Raw genomic sequence first — 24,868 nt, 5'->3', positions numbered from 1 at the left:
TTGGCAATTTTCTAATTTTCTCTATCCTCGGGGGAAACTATTAAGTCTCCTGTTGAGTTCATTAGCATTGCCCAGTAAATTAGAATGTAGGAGACAGCTTGAAAGGAACAAGAGAACACTATTTGTTAATAGAGCATCTTACCTGAACAAGTTTTTACTAATCAGGCCAGGGAAAACAAAGCTGTGTCTAACAAAAAGTGCCCATGCAGGAGAAGGAAAAAGAATCACTGATTAAGGGAGAAAACGGCTGGTATTCAGCCTGACCAGTGGGGATGGCGCTCTGACTACATTTGTGTAGAATCCCTGGCACATTTGGTTGACTGCAGTCCGTGAGGCTGTGTTATTCAGTCCACTTAAATGGAGACATACTGAGACATTATTAGGAAAAGTGAATTGTAAGGAAACACCTTCTAGTGATGACAAAGGGCAGAGTGAGGGGGCTGCATTTCTCATGGATCTTAGTTCAATCTCTCGTCATTTCCTACCCACATCAGTCATCTATTCCGTGTCTAATGTTCCTGTGCGAAGCTTGAGACTCCCATCCCATCCAAACTCGAAACTCCTCAATGCGATTGTCCTGAAGTGAAAGTCTGATCGCGCCACTCATCTGCTGAAAACCCTTCAGAGTTTCCACAAACCTGAAGGATAAGATCAGAACCCTCAGTCAAGCAGAGAAATCCCTGCTAGTCCTGGCACCAGGTGACCTTTTTGGTTTCATCTCCTGCTGCTCTTTACTTCATGCACACTTGAGCATTATCTGTACCAAACCCCCGTCATTCTCCCAACTTGCCATACCTTATCCACAGGGTCATTGCGTGTGCTGCTCACCTGTCGTGATGACCATGATAATCCTCCCCACCTCTTTTATTACTGGTGAGCAATTATCCTTTCTTTAAGACTGAGATCCAGTATGATCTTATTTCACAGTATGTATGTGCATGCAGATATATGTACATCAACTAGGGAAAAAACTTCACAACACAAGAGCTGTGAGTTGAGTTTATTCAGTGTCTTCCTGAGGACTATAGCCTGGAGACAACCTCACAGATAGCTCTGTAGACATGTTCTGAAGAGGTCGGGGGAGAGGTCAGTACATGTGTGATTTTGGCAAAGGGGTAGGGCATTCAAGCACACATCTCATAGAAGGTTACTGTTAATCATGAGGAATAAATATCTCAGGTAATAATTCTAGTGCTTTTCTAAATATGGGAAGATGCAAGAATCCAGGTTCTTAAAAAATTTCTCCTGAAATATTTCTATCTGAGGACATGTTCTGTCTGTTTTCCTAGAGCACAGTTTTCCTAATCTTTACCCTGAAATCCTTTCAGAGTGTATTATAGGTCAGTAACTGCAGTGGCTAACTCAGTCCTTGCAGAACAAGATGATGGGTGACATCCTTTGTTTTACATGTATATGTGTACACGTGTATATACATATACATACACAGAGAGAGACAGTCCTGTCTCTATTTTGAACAATAGTGTGAGACCATAAGATGATGGTGCAAGCTAAAACCAAGTGAGATTATTTTAATAATCTATGGAAAATTATAATTGTTTCATGAACTATGAGGAGAGTGAAAAAGTTGTTTTAAAATTCAACATTCAAAAAATGAAGATCATGGCATAGAGTCCCATTATTTCATGCCAAATAGATGGGGAAACAATGAAAACAGTGACAGATTTTATTTTCTTGGGCTCCAAAATCACTGCAGATGGCGACTGCAGCCATGAAATTAAAAGGTGCTTGCTCCTTGGAAGAAAAGCTATGACCAACCTAGACAGCATATTAAAAAGCAGAGACATTACTTTGCCAACAAAGGTCTAGTCAAAGCTATGGTTTTTCTAGTAGTCATGTATGGATGTGAAAGTTGGACCATAAAGAAAAGCTGAGCACTGAAGAATTGATACTTTTGAACTGTGGTGTTGGAGAAAACTCTTGAGAGTCCCTTGGACTGCAAGGAGAACAAACCAGTCCATCCTAAAGGAGATCAGTCCTAAATATTCATTAGAAGGACTGATGCTGAAGCTGAAACCCCAATGCGTTGGCCACCTTATGCGAAGAACTGACTCATTGGAAAAGACCCTGATGCTGGGAAAGATTGACAGTGGGAGGAGAAGGGGACGACAGAGGATGAGATGGTTGGATGGCATCACTGACTTGATGGACATGAGTTTGAGCAAGCTTGGGGAATTGGTGATGAACAGGGAAGCCTGGCGTGCTGCGGTTCATGGGGTTGCAAAGAGTCGGACACGGCTGAGCAACTGAACTGAACTTTGAGTTTTTTTAATACATTAAAATCACTGTGATGGCTGTAAATGTATAGAGAAGTAAACAAGTAATAAACATATATTTAATACACTATGATTAAAAACATTAGAAATTGAAATTGAAAACCTTTAATTTCCTTGTAAAGAAGGTAACAGTGCTTTCCTCCTCCTTCTCATGTTATAGAGCAAGCATCTTTTCTATGCCTTGGCAAGCTGTCATATCCTCTATAAGTTGGAATAAGCTTCCAACATTTTGTTCTTTGAACTTTCAAAGTCCTGAAGTACCTCGAAGGTTCTCTTTAACAAAAAGTTTATTTTTGCCAGGATCACTTCCTCTGATACATCTCCATCCTTTTCCTTACAGTCTCTTTTCTCATTTCTATTGGCAAGTTCGCCTTTATTGAGTTCTTCTGGCTGTATAGCTGGGGTTTCTCAAATGGCAGCAGTGTCAACATTCCCTCAGCCAACTATGTTTTGTTTTAAGTTCAATTCAGGTGTCACTTCCAATGTCATCACATTTTATTTCTTTGTAGAGATTTTACCTTTGTTAGCCACTTTCCTCTTTTAGTTACTCATACTTAGAAAATATCATATGGATTTACAACTAGGAAATAACAAAAACACAACTACACACTTTTTTGTCTGTGCCTAAGGGTACACAGTGAGGAATCACTGACAGAATTGAAAGGAATTGATGTGTCCGTCACTGATCATGATACACATCTGTTATTTACATTATTGGTGAATGAAAGAGCTGGCAGTGGGGTTTGTCGTTTTTGTAATTACTCATAGTTAATGTACTGTGGAAATTAAATTTAAACCATGTTGTTAAGGGACTAGCGGTTTTTGTGTAAACTATGCATCATAACTAAATTTCACATATATTGGAATGGTGCAAAGCAAGGACTGTGTGTGTGTTAGTCTTATAATTTATTTGCAAGCCCATTTTTCCATCTATACTGTAAATCCCTGTGTATCAGACACCTCTTATGTGTCACTTCTGATGTTTTGGGCCGCTTCCTTTACACCACCTGGTATCTGACTGGTTTCAGATGAAAAATTCTGATTGTGCCTAGTCTTATGTTCACTTTAGGCACTTCTCATGCCAAGTTCTCTGTTTATATGGGGATGTCATATATGGAGGGATTTATTGGGAGGTGTCTCCTGTTTATATGAGATGCCAGAGGATCTGCTTTTCTCTCTTCTCTAATTGAGATACATTGTGTTGAGACTCAGGAACTTGTATATCTTCTCAGGTTCTTGTAAGATCAAGAAATCTGTTGTGCTGAACCAAAGGCCAGGATTTAGTGCTGACTCCTCAAATGGTAACACTCATGGATCTGGGAACTGTGGGACATAGTGCTGGCCTTTCACATCATCTCAGAGACCTACTTCTAGAATTTACTTGCTAGCCTCACAAACTTGGCTTCTGCTGGGTTACAGTTTCTCATTCCAAAAAGAGGAATAATTCTTTCCAGATAGGGTAAGTAGTCCAGCGAATTAGATGCCTCTACTGCCGTGTGGTTACTTTGAGCTGTTCATGTCAGCAGATCAACAGACAAGGAAGCATTTAGTATACTCATGGAGTAATGAACCTAGAAAAACAAAAATACATGTATTTATATATGGAATTGAGACTAGCCAAATTAGGTTAGTTTCAAGGAAATTGGACTTCCCTGGTATCTCAGATGGTAAAGAACCTGCCTGCAATGCAGGAGACCCAGGTTCAATCACTGGATCTGGAAAATCCCCTGGAGAAGGGAATGGCAACCCACTCCAGTATTTTTGCCTGGAGAATTCCATGGACAGAGCCTGGGGGCTACAGTCCATAGAGTCACAAAAAGTCAGACATGACTAAGCAACTAACACACACCACACACACACACACACACACACACACACACACACACACACACACACACACACAGTAGGAAATACGTAGTATAATTGAAACTTGGGATTTCCCAAAAGACATCTCGTGATGTTTTCTTGCCAGTAATAACAATAGTATCACTGGTCATCCAGTATTTTGTTCATCTAATGCGAACAGATGACTCACTGGAAAAGTCCCTGATGCTATAACAGTTTGAGGGCATAAGGAGGAGAAGGTGTCAGAGGATGAGATGGTTGGATGGCATCACCGATGCAGTGAACATGGACTTGGGCAAACTCTGGGAGATGGTGAGGGACAGGGAGGTCTGGCCTGCTGCAGTCCATTGGGTCACAAAGAGTCAGACATGACTGGATGACTGAACAACAATAACGATAGAGAATCATTGGAACCATGGCCCAAGGGAAACCAGGCCAAAAGGACTGTGTGACCATTTAGGGATGTGATCTTGGTCGTCCCGGTAGGCAAGTTACCAGAAAAGTCAAAGCGCAAAGTGCTGGTGAAGGTGGGATGTCTCTGATTTGAAGGGTATAAGAGGAAGAGATGAAAATCAGCAGCATCCTCAGAACACACTGCAACAGCAGCAAGCACAGCTTGCTTAGAGAAACTTCTCACACTAGTACCTTTCAGAGGCTGTGACTGGCCAGCTGTTCAAATTGTACCACCCTTCTTGAGAAAAAAGTGAGGGCTAACATTTTCTCTTGCAAATGGAGGCCACTATTGTAGAGTGGGAGCCAGGCTGGTTGCTCTTCTCTACCATCAATTGTGGTAGCCTTCTTAACAATATACCAGTCATGTTGGCTCCTTCCTGCCCTATTTCTCAAATTTTCCCTATCATCTGGGGGCATAGTGCACTTCTTGATAAAGTATGGGTGTGTGATTTGTTGGCTTTTTTTTTTTTTTGGTTTCTAGCTCTGCTTGCTGGGGAGACCTGGTTGAGATACCCTGTAAGGCAGAGAATGAGTTTGCTTGGCATTTCTTGCCTTTTAGTATGTATTCAGTGCCTGCCTATTAGATGCCAGCTACTATAGTAGATATTTAGTCCCTGAAAACGTGCAGACACAGTCCCTTCCTTAAAGAAGGGACATTCAGCCAGGAGTTGAGAGGATTGGTATAAGAAGAAATAGAAAGTAAGAACTATATGAGTTTCCCTGGTAGTCAGTGAAGGCTTAAAGATAAAGTAATACTGCAGGTGAAATTTGAGGATGACTAGCTGATTTCCAAGCCAACAAGACGAATGAAGAGTTTACAGGCAGCAGGGGTAGAGATGCAAAAGTATGAAGGCGTGCTAAAACATGGCGTATTCAGGAGACTAGCCGGTAACTCAGAGGAAAGGCTGGCCTGTGCGAAGGGTGAAAGTGAGAACTCAGATAATCCAGCAGTGGGGGCTTTGGGTTCTGGAAAGAAACTGAAACCTTATCACATGGGCAATAGGTGACCATTAAAAAATTTTCATCAGGAGGCCAGCACAAAGTTATGTTCTAGTTTGAAGGGCTTTTGGAATGTAGAAAAAAGGATGGCTTGGAAATAGGAAGCAATTATAATTATCTCGCTAAGAGATTATGAACGCCTAAATTAGACAGTGCCAGTATGAATAAGAAGGAAGATGCTGAAGAGACTTGTAAAAGGTAAACTGATGCTGCTTGTTAATGTTTGAGGTGATAGGGAAGAGGACAAAGAAGAAGTAGTCTATGACAATTTCCACCTTTCTGGCTTAAGCAATACACTGAATTAGGAAATTCCCCCCAAGAGCTAACTTTTTCTCCCCTGGAGATCTAGCAGCAGAGTGTTTTGGTACCGAGTTGATGTTTTGTAAATTTTTAATTGATTCTAAGTGATCCAACTCCCTTTAATACAGCTGCTTATCCAGCCCTGCAAACGGATTCCCTTTGAGAAAGTCAGCATGAGTTAATATTGTTTCCTTAAGGAATAATTTAAATGTTTCTCTCTTAAAGAAAAGTGATTAAAAATGTTCAGCAATAAGTAAGGGAAATGTTTTGACTATATTCAGGCCTTGAAGCTTAGTTTCCACATTTGTGAGTCGAGTGTTCGGCCATCTGGATTTTCCACATGGATCCATTTGAAAGGGAAACTCCAATGGTTCATAATGCTAAATTAACTGGTTTCAAGGGCCAAGTGACATATTTCCTTCTTCTTGACTATCTTGACAGCTTACTTCTTTGCATTTCATCTGTGCACATATTTGGGAAGAAATGCGTCTTTCAATGTGATTCCTGACAGCCATATTATTTAAGATTCAGTGTGTTTTGCCTCCCGAGAATGCAAGTCGCATTTGTTAATTTTGATTTATAGATAATGTTTGGTACTCCACTCATGATTTTCACGTAACACACTTAATGAGCATCAGTTCTCACAGGGCGCCATGTGTGGTCTGAAAATGTAATTTACAGCCTTTCAAGGAGGGAAGTGTCACAACAAGAACTGAGATCTCAGCAGGCAGCAGAAGGAGTCGGAGCGGGATGCGCTAGGATCCAGAAACTTCACGAATGCAATTTCAGTGGGTCACATGCTCAGAGATGAACCCCCCTGTAGACAGTAGGTGTCTATTTAGCCAGATAGGATTAGAATAATTACAAAGTTTCAAAATTCCAAATGTCTCAGGCAACCAAAATGCCATGTTGATGTCTTCCATATTGAGAAACTAAAGGGCATTTGAATTTAACAAGTAGGTCATGGCTGATCACTACACATGTATTTTTAATAGATGACAGAGGAAGAGGCCAGAGTGCAATAGACTGAAGTAAGAATAAAAGTGAAGGAAGATGGGCAGTGGTTGTAGCTTTTCTTATAAGAAGTTTACAGTGGTGAAGGACAGATGAGAGATAAGATTGGATTTTGATTATGAGATTAAGGCAGTGGTGGAGAGGTAGGGTTTAACACTGGTTCTGTAATGTGAAATCTTTGCATCTGTTTTTAGTTGTAAAGGAAAAGAGCCAGTAAAGAAAGAACATTTGCAGAACAAAGAGAAAAAGGGGTTTGAATAGTGCTGGAGAAAAGGGGAAAAATTAGGTCACATAAAGGGAAAATAACTGATTGTGTTTACCTACAATATTGAAGCAAGACTTTGGCTTATTATTAGGTCACACATGACTCAGGAAACTGACTTCAAAGGAGATTTATGGTGAAGCTAATATAACTTACCTTCAGGACCTGTGACATTCACAGGCTCCTCCTAAAAATTAGAGAGACCCGAATAATGTTATCCTTGGTCATATGTGTTTGTACAATTTCAAAAACATGTGGTATTTTATAATTGATAAAGATTGCTATATATTTCTACCCCAGCTTCATCCCCACTCTGCTTCTCCTTGTGTCAGGTGACCAAAGAATGGCTGTGGGCGTTTGTGGGATCTATCTAAGTGGAATTTAATTTAGGAATATATTTAGTTTGTTTTTAGTGAAATAGCAATGTGGCTTATATTAATAGATACAAATGTAGAGATAGATCAATTTTTGACCATTATTTCATTATAGAAATATCCTGCAGAAATGTTCCTATCATCCTCTATTCTTTCAGAGCCATCACGTTAAAGCGGATGACCACAGGTTGTCTAGCCAGATGAAGGTAGCTATGTGTTTGGTATCAAAGGATGTGGACATGGAGCAAAAACAAAATGCGAAATGCATGAAGCCAGAAGTTAATCTTAGGCAAGATTCTCCAAACTATACAGCTTATATAAGAAAAAATAAAACTCGAAAAAGCTCCTAAAAGTTGACAGCACTCTAAAACCTTTATGACTTTTTAAGTAAGTTGTAAAGCTGATACTTTTTAAAACTAGCAATCATTAAAGCATAACAAGTTAGGGAAATCCTTGGTGGCCCAGTGGTTAGAACTTGGTGCTTTCACTGCCAGGGTGCAGGTTCCATCTCTGATTGGGGAACCAAGATCCTGTGAGCCATGCAGCCACAGCCAAAAAAAAAAGTTTAGTCAATCAAAATAAATTATCTATTTTTCTGTAGGAAAGTATATTTAAAAATCCTTATAAGAAGGGGCTTTCAGAGAGTGTGTAGCCAAATCATATAGGATCAAAAAGAGTTTAGAAATGCCAAGTAGTTAAGAAAAGTTACACTGTTTTCTAAATTTTCTGATAACTGTGCTACATATCATATATTAAACATATTAATTTTTCCCAGAGCTTTCTCTTTATCCATTTTTGCACTTGATTTTGTATTCGTGACTTCATAATCTTTTTTTTCTCAAAGAGGGCTCCCAAAATTGTACAAATTTTGAATTGCACAAAACCTGGGTCCACTCTGGCTGGGCTGAGTGTCCAGCTAGAGGTCAAGGAACTCCAATTTGAGAATAGGAGGGAACAGAGATGGGGAGCCTGGTACTTCCCTACCACCAGGAAGTGGAAGCCTGACTCGGTAAATTTCCAGACTGACCATAATAGCAGTGGGAGGAAAGACTATGTTTGGCCACAAAGAGAGGGAAGGTGATGTTTGTAGAGCATCACAACTTTCCAGACAGTATGGTGGACACTTCGTGTATGTTGATTCATTTTGTTCTCTCAGTACCAATATCTGATCTTTAGTGAGCATTTACCCACTTAGCATATGGCAGAAACTTTTCCATGCATTTTGCATATATTGCTTATTCAGTCGTCACAATTCTAGGAGATTAGTACTATTATTATTTCCCATTTTACCGGTGGGGAAGTTTGAAGGATTTTCATCAGTAGTACAGCCATGAGCATATATGGGCTTTTGTCTTCAAAACTACAACTTTAGCCCCTATAGTGTGCTGGCCTCATAGTGCCATTAGTCAATTTATTTATTTATTTTTGCTCCTCTGTGAACTGTAAGGACATTCAGGTAATCTGAATAACTTGTTCAAGGTCAGATAGCTTGTGATGGAGCTAAGATGTGGAAATTCTTCTGCGTGGTTTCAAGACCAGTACACTTCTCTGCTACACCACACTTCCCCTCATTAAGACTGGTTATCCTGCCTCGTGGGCTCACCAGAAAACCTCCAAATACGGAAAACGCCTGTGTCAGTTTATTGAAACTCAGAAAGAGGGAGCCCCTTTCTTGTCTGGTACTCAGTCCTCAGCTGGGTGAGGAGGTTGGAGAGAAAATCCTGAAGCATTTGGTCTGTGCCTAGTAGGACAGTGCTCTTGGGCAAGACAGAGAAGATCAACTAGATTAGAACCATCAGGAGACAGAGTAGAAAAGCAGGCACTGGATTAAGAGAGGAGAAGGACAGGTTACAGCTCAATGCAGGTGTGGTTTCACAAGTACTAAGTGACCCTTTAACAGAAAACAGTTAGATAGATAAATTCTTGTAACCTTTGTTTTCAAGATTACTTTCTGTTTTGGGGAGGATCCTTTTGTTTGCTTTTTGTTTTTTAAGCCAGAGAGAGTCCTTCTCATTATACTTGTCATTGCAGATCACTTAGTAAACTATTAAGTGTCTGTGACATGCTGCGAAATGACAAAGTCAGTTCTTGTTCCTTGAGCTTTTATCACACAGGACAGCCAGCACTAGCTAAGCTAAGTGAGAGGAAGATTTTTAAAACATAGAATTGTCATGAGTTATCAATAAAATGTATTTAGTGCTGTGGTCATACTAATTTGGTATAAATTAACTAGATTGTAAATCACCTAGGAATTGTATTCTAGTTTTGGGATAGACGTTCATAAATAAAAATTCTGAATAAGCCCAAGTGCTCACGACATGACATCGAAAGTCAGAGAAGGGAGTTAACTAACAATGACACTTAATCTAGGTTTAAGTATTGAGTAATTCTGGATATATAATGGTTTTTTAAAAAAGAACAAAATGAGACTAATATTATCAAGAAAGGGGTAAAGTGAAAATAGCATGGTATGATGGGAGACTGAGGGAACAGAAGTTTGCTTTTGCTGGGTGTAGATTTTCAAGACCACACTGAGGAATCTGGACTTCATAAAACAGAGAACTGTCAAAATGTAAAAGAGGTCAATTGCTGAGTGAAGTCTATTGTTTCAGGAAAATTGATTAGGTGTCAACATGCAGAGTTATTTGGGAAGTTCAAGAATCCTAAGAGAGAGATTGAATGCAGGGAAATCCTATAAGATATTAAAAGCTTCTAGCATGTGATATTCAGAAGCAGAAGTAAGGTGAGAAGTACTGGAATTCACATGTTTAAAGATGAAACAAGACTTGATGACTTTCTAACATAGCTGGTTGTGTGAAGAAGGATGAAAGCATTTACTAGGTAGATGCTGTGAGGGCAGGATAGAGTGTCCAAGTAGAGTGAGAGAGAGACTTAGTGTAGTGAATTTCAGCATTCATGGAAGAGATTGGTTATCTGTGGGTGTAAAAAAAGAGACTATCTGCAAATGTGTAACCTCTATGTTTAGGACACTGAAATCTAAAACATTACCCTTTATTCTGTACCCAAGCTCACCACCAGTCACATTTCTATTAGTAGTTGTTTATTTGGTTTCACACACACACGCACACACAGAGAAACACACACACACACACACAGAGAAACACACACACATCAGGAAAGTACTGGCTAGAGATCATGAACAATACAGACTCTAGAAAGTACTATCCCCATGGTACAAGAATCTTTGGCATTCTGGTTTACACATATGTTCCCTGTAAATTTGACTAACTGAATGTGTCTCACTGGGTCGAATTAACTCTGGGGCTGGGACAAGATAGAGGTTCTGAGACCACTTCTTCACTGTGCCCAATTAACCAAGGTCATGCTTCCTCTTAGGGTCTTGTTTTGGTGCTAGTTACACTAGCTTTGCCATTTCCTTTTGTTTCCCTTTGCACTTTCCTTACACATCTCAAGCACTGTTCCCTTCAAATTGCAGAGACGAGGCTATCCCCATTCTAGCTAAGATGTAAATTCTCTATTTCATCCTTGGAGGCATGTTGGAGGAATTGAAATTTTGCAGTTTGGGTTTTTTAAAATATTGTCTATTTTCCTCAATACACTATTCTGCTTTCTTTTTAATCTCACAAATATGTACAGGCATCCCTACCATTTCTTTTCTACTCTTCTCTATCATTAATAAATTGATACAATTTCATCATTTTGGAAACTATGATAGAGAAAATTTTCCTGATATATGCTTACATTTTGATTGTGATAAAGTATTCATAAGTAGATGTCACTTTTCAAAGAGAAAATCTAAGAGAATAATTGTGAAAGAGTCCCATGGTCTCGGTTCACACAGTCTTGGGTGACTCATACGTCTTCCTTGTCTTCCAGACAATAAAGCAATTGTGGGAAGAAATCAAATATTTCCTATTGATTTAAGTTTCCCTTGTGAAAGGTGCTTGCATAAGGAAAGCAATACTATAAGAAACAATTTATAATTATAGAGATGCTCTTAAATGACCTACAGGTTTATAATTTAAAGAAGTATTAATACAAGTGAGCATACTTTGGACTTCAATGTGCAGCAGATCATGAATCTATAGCCATATCAAAGGCTAAACATTTCTTTTTTTCTCTCTTTTTCCTTTCCTTTCTTTCTCTTCATTCTTTCATCTCTTGCTTTCTCTGTGTTGGAGTCTATCATCTACTGCTTCATCATTTCTATATCTCAATTACATTTTAAAATAAGAAGCAGAAATCCCATATGATCCATGAATGTAGAGAAGAGAAGGTGGAAAAGAAAGGGTAGGAATGGCTGTACATATTTGTGAGATGAAAAAGAAAACAGAATAGTGTATCTGAGGAAAATAGGCAATATTTAAAAAAACCCAAACTGCGATGTAATCAGATTTCCATTCAATCTAACGTCTTCTCAAGTACTTTGCATCTAATAACAGCAGAAATAGGAGTGCATTACATCAAAATGACATATAGAAGGGGCTCACCCAGCTGGCAGACAGAGGCTCTTAGTGCTTGGGATGGTGTCATTTAATGTGTTTATGACTATTGCTTAAGCATGTTCAGAATTTTATGTACAGAGTTATGAATAGTACTTACTGTATCTCAGTGTAAACCACATCTGCATAAAAGGCATATGGAGATGAATTCCCTATGCACACTTTACCCCAAATTACCAGTGTTAATGGATATTCAGGAATTTTATTGGAAGAACAAATACTGGATATAAAAGCTAAGGTATAGTTTTCAGGAAGATTAATCCTCAGATTTTTTAATAAGGGTTATTTCAGATAAGCTTTTTATTGATTTCCAATTGATGACCTCATGATGAACTATTCCTCTAACATGGCACCCTTTCTCCCAGGCATCAAAGGAATATAAACACCCCTTCCTATGCAATACGTGTTTTCAAAATAAAAACAGAGCAGAAGAAATTCCCACTCTTCAATTTAACCAACAAAGCTAAGGAGGAACTCAAGTAAAGAATTCCAGGGAAAGCCAGGTGAAGTGAAGTGTTAGTCACTCAGTCGCATCCAACTCTTTGCAACCCCATGGATTGTAGCCCACCAGGCTCCTCTGTCCATGGGATTCTCCAGGCAAGAATACTTGGGGTGTGTTGCCATTCTCTTCTCCAGGGAATTTTCCTGGTCCAGGGATAAAACCTGGGTCTCCAGCATTGCAGGCAAACTCTTTACCATCTGAGCCACCAGGGACCACATACTTAATGGCAGAATGCTGAGAGATCTGCTAGTATGTTATAAACACAAGTAATTCTTACCTGTGTAAATGGCTATGGTGGGTGTACCCACCAACTCCTTGGACTGTGTGGAATGGTTTCATTTCTCAGTCTTTCTTTAGCTTCTGAATTTAGTAGGTTCCCTGTTTTGCCATAACTCTTTTTTTTATGGCAGCAATTTTCATGTTTTTATAGCATTTTTATGACCCATTGAAAGGCCTCTTGGCACGTTGTTTGGCAATGTTTCACCTCAGATGCTGTCACAAAAGAATTCACAGCCATAGGGAGCAGAGCTTCATCAAGAATTCCAACCTACACTTGCCCTGGGTTTAATCGATGTTGGCCCCCAGGTATCTCAAATTACCCTACAACCAACTCGATTCTACTCAGCTCCCTGAATCGATGATAGCTAAGTCTGGACAGAAATCAGGAGAGCCTTCCTCGTGAGTGGGTGAGTTCATAGCTTTAAGCCTCTAGCTGAGGGCACGCATATGAGAACCAAACTGCTGTGTTAAGTCCCAACCCATCTAATTTGTCCTCTTGCACAGTTTCAGAAGAAAATTTAGTTCCCTACTAAGACTAGAACCTCGCAGTAAACTGTAGGTTGGGTGACCGAGGAGCTGAACTTCCTACTCATTCCTCTCCATCTAGTTTATACCAGTGTCAGCACCCCATGTTCTGGATCTGAGCCCTGTAGTCTCAGAGGGTGAATGGAGCCCCACTTGAACTTACCTAAATGCTGATGTCCATCTCTAAGATTCTTGAAGCCATCTACATCCCACTTTGACTCAGTCCTGATTTTCAGCCCCTACCCTTCATCCATCCTCACCTCCAGCTGACAGCCCCAGGATAAACCAGATCAGATTCATCAGCTTGCTCTTGTACTATTGACTTGGATTTCTGAGCCTTTCTCATGAGACACCCAGTACCCTCCATCTTAGCACACCCCGATATTGATATCATTCACAGAGCACACACTGTTTGGCAACTCAGGCACCTGGAAGAGGAAGGCAGACCCATTTTTTCCAAAGGACAAGGGGGCCACAGGGAACAAAAGTCCGAAGCATCTTGAACAAATGGGGAGCTGGAATGGGGGAAATAATTCTGCTTTCTTCATCCAGTCTCATTTCCTAAAAGAGCCTAAATAGTATTGGTCTGTTACAGGAGGAAGGGAGGAAGGAAAAGAGGAAAAAAGGGAAGGAGGGAGGGAAGAAGGAGGAATTACTCCAGTAAACCAGTAGAGAGATTACAAAGCCTAGATAAGAAGCAAACTAGATATGGAGAGCTCCATTTTCCTTTCATCGCTCCTCATGTCTTAGTGGACTGTACATTGGAAGTTAGCAGTGAATCTCTTGCTTCTGAACCTGATGTCATCTGAATTAAAATCAACCTGAGAAGCTTGCTAAGTCCAGCCAAAGTTAAGTCAGCTTTTATCCTGAAGATGCCATGGAGCAGATTCCTCCTCTCTATCCTCTCATGCTGCACTTTAGTTATACCAAACCATTTTGTGTGTATGTTCCCTACAATCTATTTTTTCTCTCTCTGCACTTTAAGGATAATGTTCTCTATCCCTGGAATTCCCTTTAGTCTCACTCCTACGCAGGCAGCTTGAAGTGATTTGCCAAAGCCAACATTAGATGTAACTTCCTCTCTGAGGCACTTTCTAAGGCATGCATCCCTGTTTCTATTGGCAGAGTAAATCATCTTCCCCTCAGGATGTTGTACCAGCTGGTATTATTTCACAGTGTGGTGGGGAGGGGAAATAGACAAATTAGTAGATTGCATTATGGTAAAGTAGATATAAATGGTAGTCAATAATTATAATAGGTTACAGTGATCATAAAAATACAGTGGAAATACAGATGAGGTGATGATTGATGGGTCATATTCAAAGAGTAATATTAAGTCAATGAGAAGTTCTCCACATGGAATTTTCACATGGTTTTCCCAAAGGCTCTAACACTACCTTACCTCACTTAACATTTTTGTAGTTGCCGTCTTTTTTTTTAATTAGTTTATTTTCTATTTTTTAACTTTACAATATTGTATTTGTTTTGCCGTACATTGACATGAATCCACCATGGGTGTACATGTTTTCCCCTTCCAGAACCCCCTTCCACCTCCCTCCCCATCCCATCCCTCTGGGTCATCCTGGTGCACCAGCCCCGAGCACCCTGTATCATACATTGAACCTGGACTGGCGATTCGTTTCACATATGATAATTTACATGCTTCCATGCCTGTCTTGAATGAGATAGAGCTCATGCTTTTGATTCCCCAACCTGTTAAGACTTCTAATGCAATGGGTAACAAGGTAGAAATTAAAAAATGTTTCAACGTGGCAGATTTAACTGTGGAATGAGTGCTGGGTCTTCTCGTAAACTATTGATGAAATTGTAAATTGACTGATATAGTTTTTTTGAAAACTTGGGAACACATCAAAAACAAAAAAAACCAACCAACTTTAAATCAATCATTTCATGCCCAGGGATATTATCAAAGAAATTACCATACATGCTGTTTAATTCTTGTGTTTTTATATACAAATGTTCATTACATTGTCTGAAATAGTAAAGATGAAAAATTATGCACATTAGTGATGTATCTACCTATACATACATATGTACAGAATGTATGTCAAAGATGATGCACTTTAAAAATCACATATTTGCAACTAGAGATTATCATACTAAGTAAAATAAGTCAAAAAGAGAAAGAGAGGTACCATATGATGTCACTTATATGTAGAATCGAAAATATGACACAAAGGAACCTATTTGTGAAACAGAAACAAAATCAAGGGCATAGAGAATAGACTGGTGGTTGCCAGAGGGAGCAGAGTAGGAGGGGGTGATAGAGGGATGGATTGGGAGTTTGGGGTTAGCAGATGCAAACTGGTATATATAGAATAGATAAACAGCAAGGTCCTACTGTATAGCACAGGGAACTGCATTAAATATCCTGTGATTAAATCATAATGACTTTGCATTTCTTGAGATAAGATACAGGTGGGCTCCAGCTGAAGAATTTACAGCCAACAAAAACAGGGTAAATAGCCAGTCTTAGGGCTTCCCTTGTGGCTCAGCTGGTAAAGAATCTGCCTGCAATGTGGGAGACCTGGGTTCAATCCCTGGATTGGGATGATCCCCTGGAGAAGGGAAAGGTTATCCACTCCAGTATTTTGGCCTGGAGAATTCCATGGACTGTACAGTCCATGGGGTCGCAAAGAGTCGGACACGACTGAGTGACTTTCACTTTTTTGACTTTCCTGGTGGCTCAGGTGGTAAAGCGTCTGCCTCCAATGCGGGAGACACGGGTTCGATCCCTGGGTCGGGGAAGATCTCCTGGAGAAGGAAATGGCAACCCACTCCAGTATTCTTGCCTGGAAAATGCCATGGACAGAGGAGCCTGGTAGGCTACAGTCCATGGGGTCACAAAGAATCAGACACGACTGAGTGACTTCACTTTTCACTTGTCTCTTACCTTAAGGGAATAATCATGGCAAGGACAAAGTAAGGAAAAAATCCTGTCTGATAAGGGAGACACTACACAAGCACAGAAAGGCTCCTTGGAATCAAAAGTCAGAGGATAATTCCAGGCCATAATCAGTCTTGCTCCTCCCAGAAGCCTTCACATTTAGATCCATCTTGGCTAGGGTGTGCGTGCACACCCCAGGGGAGGGTCCTGAGACAAATTAACCTGCGGGGGGGGGGGGGGGGGCGGAAACAAGGTGACTGGCCTGAGGGAAAAGGAAGACCTGGAAAACTGGGAGTTAAATTCACCCATTCCAGTCCATCTCAGTTCGCTGATCCTAGAATGTCGATGTTCACTCTTGCCATCACCTGTTTGACCACTTCCAATTTGCCTTGATTCATGGACCTAACATTCCAGGTTCCTACGCAATATTGCTCTTTACAGCATCGAACCTTGCTTCTATCACCAGGCCCATCCACAACTGGGTGGTGTTTTTGCTTTGGCTCCATCCCTTCATTCTTTCTGGAGTTATTTCTCCACTGATTTCCAGTAGCATATTGGGCACCTGCTGAGCTGGAGAGTTATCTTTTTGCCTTTGCATACTGTTCATGGGGTTCTCAAGGCAAGAATACTGAAGTTGTTTGCCATTCCCTTCTCCAGTGGACCACATTCTGTCAGACCTCTCCACCATGACCAGTCCGTCTTGGGTGGCCCCAAACAGCATGGCTTAGTTTTGTTGAGTTAGACAAGACTGTGGTCCATGTAAAAAATTGTAAAAAATCACTTTATAAATAGTATGTAATTACAGGGTGAATAACTGTGCAAAACTGAAAGACAAAAGGAAACTATAAGATCATTTGAATAGTGTTGCATAAAGTCATATTACAAATATATATACAACTCAGAGGTCATCCAGGAGCACACTGGCTCTCAGAAAACCAGTGAAAGCTTGATTTGCATCCTTTAGTCGTGATTTGTGGAAACGCAAAACCATCTTCCCAACTTTCTGCTCATTCCCAAGGGCTCAAGTACTCCTGATCCAGTGTCTAAATGTATGGATGATGTCAATTTCAGTCTTCATCACCTCAGGTAAAATATCCCATCCTTTTATCAGCTTCCATAAAATAGCCACTCACACTAAGCAAGGGATGAGTTTTTCTTGAATTCACTGAAGATAAGGGGGTGGGGTTACAGGGAGGAGCTACACTGTAGGGCCCCGGAGTTTCCACCACCTCTGTTGACCTCCGCAATTCCTCCTCCCCGACTCCTGCCCCTCCTCTCTCACCTCTGGGTCTCACCCCCGCCTCTGGTGCTTTGGTGCCATTTGATAACCAGGCCCTGCCTAGGGATCAGCAAAGAAGGTGCTGGGCAGAAAAAAAAACCCAAAAAACCTTCCTTCTGCCTTTGTAGGTTCTTCTGGCTGGTCTAGGAATTAAATTGACACAAAACAGATTAACAGGAGAAAATCAAATTTCATTACATATGTACAAGAATCCCACATATATGAGAGGGTTAGAGACCCCACATACGTGAGAAGTTTGGGAAGAGAAGGCTAAAATGAGGTCTGTATGCCATCCTGAGCTAAGGAATGGACTAGGGCCCTGGGGCTTCCAAGGACGGAGAGTCATTCACAGCACAATGACAAGAAGAAGAGCAGATATTTGTAAATTAGACATTTGCCGTGCCATGGCGATGGAGCCACTTAGATAAAACCTATCTCTGCTAATAACTCTTCTCTGGGAAAAATCCCCAATATAAATTCTTCCAGATAGCTACGGGAGGGCAGTAGTTTCTCTTGAACCTACAGGGTCTCGATTGCCTTTAGCTCCAAATAATCCTCAGTGAAAGTGCCACATCTAGGGGAGGCTCACTCTGAACCCCGGAAACAGTTATATATATGTTGGCTGTTACAGTAATAATGGTTTGGTGGCTTAGTCGCTAAGTCATGTCCAACCCTTGTGATCCCATGGCCTGTAGCCTGCCAGGTTCCTCCATCTATGGGATTCTCCAGGCGAGAATACTGGAGTGTGTTGCCATTTCCTTCTCCAGAGGATCTTCCTGACCCGGGAATCAAACCCGGGTCTCCTTCATTGCAGGCAGATTCTTCACCAACTGAGCTATGAGGGAAGCCCACTACAGTAATAATATTCTCAACAAATTATATACCTATCTGTATAGATGAAAGACAACATGGGAGTCTACCAAACTATTAATAGCAGTTAGTCCTTGGTGGTAGAAATGAAAGTAATTTTACTTGTATTTTTATTCTGTGATTCTTAAACTTTCAAAACTGAACAAGTGCTACTTTCTTACTATAAAGAAAAAAAGTTTCTTAAATAGAGTTGTTTGTTTCATGATAATGGTAAATGCTCCAAAATTAGAGACAAGATCATAATTTGGGGGGCTATTTTAGAGGCAATGTTATAGGAAGGTCCTTCTAACTATACAATTTAATGTTTCAAGGGTTGTTGTTAAGATAAAATGGTATAATGAAAATGAGAGTACTTTGAAAAGTACGAATCTCCATAAAAATACGCTATTATTTTGATGTTTTGTAGTGTAGTGATAAGTACAGTTGGTGGCACTGAATAGAATCTAAACTTGTAGAATGGGATGGAACAGACAATTTTAGGGTAGATGTGTGTTATAATGGTTCAAATCCAAAATATTCATGCTTGAAAAGACAGCCCATCTCTTCATTTCTTTCCTTCCCTTACTTCCTGATTCTCTACTTTATTTTACCCTAGGACAATAGGAAGGAAAGAAGGTACAATCAAAGTTTTTTTTCTTATTTCATTATCATAGTAAATATAAGAATTTAAATAAGTAACTTTTACCCTGGGGTATTTACACCTATAAAACAGAGATATGTAATCCTCTATGATGTCTTCCAGAATTTTTCATCCATTCATTTAATTGTTCATTGTTGCTTTTCAGTTGCTAAGTTGTGTTCAACCCTTTGTGAGCCCATGGGCTGGGGCACACCAGGCTCTTCTGTTCGCCAGTATCTCCTTGAGTTTGCTCAAAGTCATGTCCATTGAGTTAGTGATGCTATCTAACCATCTCATCCTCTGCCACTGCCTTTTCCTTTTTTCATCAATCTTTCCCAGCATCAGGGTCTTTTCAAATGAGTCGAAGCTGATTCATGAATAAAAATTAAGAGAAGCAGAGTTCATGCATAGGAAGATCGGTAAATATTTGGGGTTAGAAAAGTAGTCAGCTCTTTTCTGAATGGTATAGGGAGGGTTAAAATCAAACAAACACATTCCTTGCTTGTTGGACCTAAAAGTATCAGGAAAACTTTTCAATCATAGTGGGCTCTTTGTTTGTTTTATTTTATTTTATCTTTTACAGTTGTCTAAGATAGTTTAAACGGGTTAAGATGTAGAAAAAAATTTTCTTAAACCTTTAAAAATATGAGGTCCTTGTCATCATTTTCAAAGAGTGTCATCCATGAATATAAAGCATACTTTCAGCTCTGTGAAACCTTAGCATTAAGATTATTGCACATTTTATTGGCCTTTCCTAGGCTCTGAATCTAGAAATTCATCTGCCTCTAACCTTTCCACCCAAGTCGACTTCATACATAAGTAAAAAGCAGGTTGAAATTACAGGGAGCTGTAAAGAAATGGAAGTTCTCTGCTTTCTTCTTTGAAAACCAATATTAAAATATATGAGGTGCAATTGTCAAACTAAAAAACTGTCTGATGATTCATAAGGAATGAGTGGCCGGCAGGCTGGCCTGACTGATCCCTTACATTACTGATTTTTAACAGGTCTTTGGGAAAGAAGATGGCTATTTCCCATCCAAGTCAGACAGCCATGAAGACGGGGCAGGCGGGCAGAGGGAGGGAGAATGGCCAGATGCTGAGTACAAAAGGCCGAGGATGCCACCCAGCACAATGTGTTCAGATGTTAAATTTTTCAGTAAACAGCTTGTAAATGAAACCCCAAAGAATTCAATTTCCCCTCCTCTGGTTCCTTCTCTGTCCCACCTGCCCCTGTCTCATCATCTCCCCAAGGAGGAGCAGGAATACATGTCAAGCATCCTTTTAACTTGTCAGGGACTTAACTCTAGCTGAGGCAGCCAGGTATTACAGCTAAATGGATTTACACATTTGAGAGTAAATATCTGCTTCTGTTCACTGAGCCATGGCATTGATGTCTAATTTACCACTTATCTGTCACAGCAGCATTGATTATCATAACCAGTCTGTGCAGGAGTCAGGGATTTGGGGAACATGGGATCCAGTCCCACCTAATTTGGCCTTGGGGACTGCTTCTCCCTGAAAGGTTCTGGACCAGCCTCTCCTTGATCTATGCAGCAGTTCAGTTCAGTAGAGATAGAGTAAATATGTAGATAAGGATGGAGTATGTGGTAAACTTGGAAAAGGAGCAACAGGGATGTGAAATTGTGGTCCTGTTCTTCAAAACTCCCAACTTCACTTCTTTGACCATCATGAAGAGTACTGTTTGAGGCTGGTTTCACTTGCTGGTTGTCTTTTACTGGGTACTGTTCACTGACTTCATTCATCCAACATTTATTGAGATTGTTTATAGATGTCTTAAGATTGTTTATAGATTAACTGAGATTGTTTATAGGGGGCTTCCCTGGTGGCTCAGATGGTAAAGAATCTGCCCACAATGCTAGAGACACAGGTTTGATCCCTGAGTTGGGAAGATCCTCTGGAGAAGAGAACGGGGACCCACTCCAGTATTCTTGCCTGGTGAATCCCATGGACAGAGTAGCCTGGTGGACTACAGTCCATGGGGTTGCAAAAAGGCAGACATGACTGAGTGACTAACACTTTCTATAGATGTCTAGCAATGTCCTGTAAGGTCTTGATTCTTATGGCCATGAAAACTGAACTGAACAAATTCCTATGAATATGTAAATCTAGGTCCCAGGGGAGATGGAAAGGGGTTAGTCTGCTGGAATTGAGCTTGTGGAGGTGAGTGATCGGAGGTTCTCTTTACCCAAAGACTCAATAGAGCCAATGAGAGAGATAGTTAAGGTACGTGTGTGCCAAGTCACTTCAGTTGTATCCAACTCTTTGCAACCCACTGGACTGCAGCCCACCAGGCTCCTCTGCCCATGGGATTCTCTAGGCAAGAATACTAGAGTGGGTTGCTGTGTCCTCCTCCAGGCGATCTTCCTGACCCAAGGATCAAACCCACATCCCTTCATTGGCAGACCGTTTCTTTAACACTAGTGCCATCTGGGAAGCCCATGTGATCCCATGGACTAATACGGTCCATGGAATTCTCCAGGCCAGAATACTGGAGTGGGTAGCCTTTCCCTTCTCCCAACCCAGGGATCAAACCCAGGTCTTCTGCATTGCAGGCTGAGTCTTTACCTCCTGAGCCACAAGGGAAGCCCACAGTTAAGGTATATGATTGTAAATGATATTGTTACCTACAATTACTCTGTTGTTCCAAATCTGGCATTGGTCATTTACCACAGTCAAGGTATATGGTGGTGAATGACCAATGCACAAATTGGAGCAATAGAATAACTGTAGGTAATAACAATCCTTTAAACTCTTGGGAAGTTTTTTAGTAGAGAAAATCACTTCAAGTTGGTATGTATCTTGTGATCTTGAGTATCTTATGATCTTAATATCTTATGATCTTATCATGAATATCAGTGTGAGAAATAATTTGACAGGTTGGGGGCATGCCTCCATCGATTTCCTGTGTCCTCCCCTCCCCTTTCCCATATCCTGTCTCCACTGTTTAACCTAGAGGAATAACCTTGACTTTGTCATTCCTCCCACAGTCATGTGCTCCTGTGAGCAGGCCATGCTGAGTGAAGCCTGTGTGGTATTAACTAAAGCATTTTGTGACCTAGTCCTCAGGGAAGACATGCGCAACTGTTGTCCAAATCAACTGAATAGCAGTATTAAATAACAGAAATAATACCATGAGTAATCTTTTAGAAAGAAATGGACATCCAGGCCCCTACTCTTTTTGGTTTTATAAGTAATCCTAACAGGCAGGGGACAGAGCCCTCCATTCCAGCATGTGATGGTTGACGTGACACTAGACATCAGTAACTAGAACAACACTGGAGACAACACATTGAATGGTGCCTACAAACCCCAAATTCAACTTCAGGACCAGCTGCGAGCAACAGATCCTCCAGAGAGCAGAAGGGGTTTCTGTTACCAAGGATGGACTCCACTGGGCAGAGGATGCTTCAAAGAGATCATGACAGCAACAGGGGTCAAGTCTTGCTCTAAAGGAGTGTTTCTCAACCCTGGCTACATGGTAGAATCATCTAGGAAACTTTTTCGAAACACTGATGCCTGAATCCTACCCTCAGGGGTCCAGATTCAAATAATCTGGCATGAAACCTCGTGATCAGCGATTAGAATCCTTAGGAGTTCTAATACGCAGCAAGGGTTAAGAACCCCTACCTTAAAGGAAAGGAGGGACAGGCTAGGCTGGTTCACACAGTTAAACCAATGAGCCTTGGAGCTAAAGACTAAGGCTTTGATGACCTACACCCACTCATTTGAGGGCACTCCTCCGGGTTACTGTGGCTTAAGAAATGCAAATTACACATAAAAGATCAAACGGATACATATAATGTGTCTCCACTCAGCATGTTGGCTAAAATCGAGTTGTGTTTGTCTTATAATCCAAAACAAGTCTGCGGAGATCTCTATTATCTATCTGATTATATGTAATATATAAATGTAATATATGACAAGTAATAACATATCATGAATATATGTACTGAAACATTCTTAGTAAATTGATGAATAAATTGCTCATTTCTTTGCAATAAGACAGAAAGACTCATGGTCAACAAAGATTTCAAGAAAATTTTTAAAGGCAAGTGAGAGTCTGTGAGTAACGAAACAGAAAACATTTCAGACACAGGGCACAGACGTCTGATAATGAGGTTCTGAATGATTAAAGACAATATTTAATAGCTTGTTTTCAACTTACTCTTCTTTTGGAAATAATTGCTCTTCCAAGGTTCTTTTTTCGCCATTTATGTAGAACTTGCGTATCTCTTAAGATGATGCCTCATCTGTAAGGGGGAAACACTGAAACCACAAATAAGTATAACATGGAATCCCTCTGTAAAATTAAATTAATACTTTTTTACATTAGTTTATCTTATCATTATCAAGAATTGAGAATTATTGAGCCTTCTCTGCACATGCAGGATCACCGTAAATATAGTCAAAATTCTGTCTTTTTTCTGTTATTTGAGCTTTAAAATAACTTCTAAAAGATGATTGGAAATCCACTCAGAATCAAGGTGAGGGTGGGCAATGTTACGATAAAGACACCTTGATTATGGTTACCAAAGGGGATCGGTAGGGGGCGGGACAGATGGGAAAAGACCCTGATGCTGGGAAAGATTGAAGGTAGGAGAACAAGGGAGCAACAGAGGATGAGATGGTTGGATGGCATCACCAACTCGATGGACATGAGTTTGAGGAAGCTCCTGGAGTTGGTGATGGACAGGGAGGCCTGGCGTGCTGCAGGCCATGGGATCACAAAGAGTTGGACATAACTGAGTGACTGAACTGAACTGAACTAATAGTATAACTAAATCACTTTGCTATACACCTGAAACTAACACAATATTGTAAATCATTATATACTCCAATATAAAATAAAAGTTAAAGAAATAAAGACAACTTGGCAGTATCTGTGATGGGTGTCTGATTGTTTTGTCACATGTAACTTTCACAATGTCCATGTGAGGTTTAATGAACTTTAGTGTTCCTGTTTCAAAGAAAGGAAAATTAAAGACACACTATCGATCAAGAATGACATTCACACATTGGCTTTCATGTGAACATTGCTGTTGAATTTAGATGACTGTTAGCTCACAGGAAGACCCATCAAAAAAGCCATATGGAAGGAGATCCATCTCCCAGCTCTGTTGCTTATCACCCGTCTGATCTGACCATATTGTTAACTTCTTCATCTCAAACATGCTAATAGTAACTATTTTGAAATATCATTGTGAAGTTTTAGTGAGGCAAGAATGTAATGTGTGTAATATAACTGTTTAATAAATGGAAGTTATTGTCAGTCTTAATAATTGTATTTTTTATTATTAACAGGTTCAACTTGATGTTCAAATTGAAAAGTTCCTGGATCAGAACTAACCTTTAAATGGTAGCAAAAAAAAAAAAAAAAGCTCTGTGAAGGTAGGTGCCATATTTTTTGTTGTGAGTTATTGTATTATAATATGTATTCACTGCTAGAAAAGGCAGTTCTTTCAGTACTCACGTTACTTTTTGTGGAGGTTGGAATATGAGAGACAAAGAAGAAGATGCTGTCATGCTATTTCCTGCAAATAGACATTGTGTGGCTGTCCTGGAAACTAGAGGCTTGAGGAGAGAGGCAGAATTAGAGAGTTAGTGGTAGAAACTTTCTTAAAGATCTCCTGGGACAAACATCTTCATTATTTTTTAAATGAATGAAAACTCTGAACCGGAGCTAAAAGATGTATTTAAAATCCTACTGCTATTTCATGGTACAGACAACATTAAAGTTCAGATCTGCGGATTGTCCCATCATTTGTTCAACTAAGTCATTCTTCTCTTTTTATAATTTTTGTCTGTAATGAAATTGCTTTCCAAACTTAAGCTTTCCTAGG

The 24,868-nt window shown here is 40.2% G+C and overlaps 1 protein-coding gene across 1 annotated transcript in view; it reads left to right on the top strand.

Moving 5' to 3' along the window:
• LOC145518640 (uncharacterized) overlaps window positions 1–24,868 on the top strand; it is a 379,656-nt gene that overhangs the window by 71,206 nt on the left and 283,582 nt on the right. Inside the window, exon 2 of the transcript XR_014063068.1 lies at window positions 24,330–24,416. The gene's annotated coding sequence lies outside the window, so the exon portion shown is untranslated. The remainder of the gene's footprint in view (window positions 1–24,329; window positions 24,417–24,868) is intronic.

Source organism: Giraffa tippelskirchi, chromosome 8 (assembly GCF_054371585.1).
Source record: "Giraffa tippelskirchi isolate mGirTip1 chromosome 8, T2T-mGirTip1v1.2.pri, whole genome shotgun sequence".
Classification (NCBI taxonomy): Eukaryota; Metazoa; Chordata; class Mammalia; order Artiodactyla; family Giraffidae; genus Giraffa; species Giraffa tippelskirchi.
This window is presented reverse-complemented; position numbering and strand designations above follow the sequence as displayed.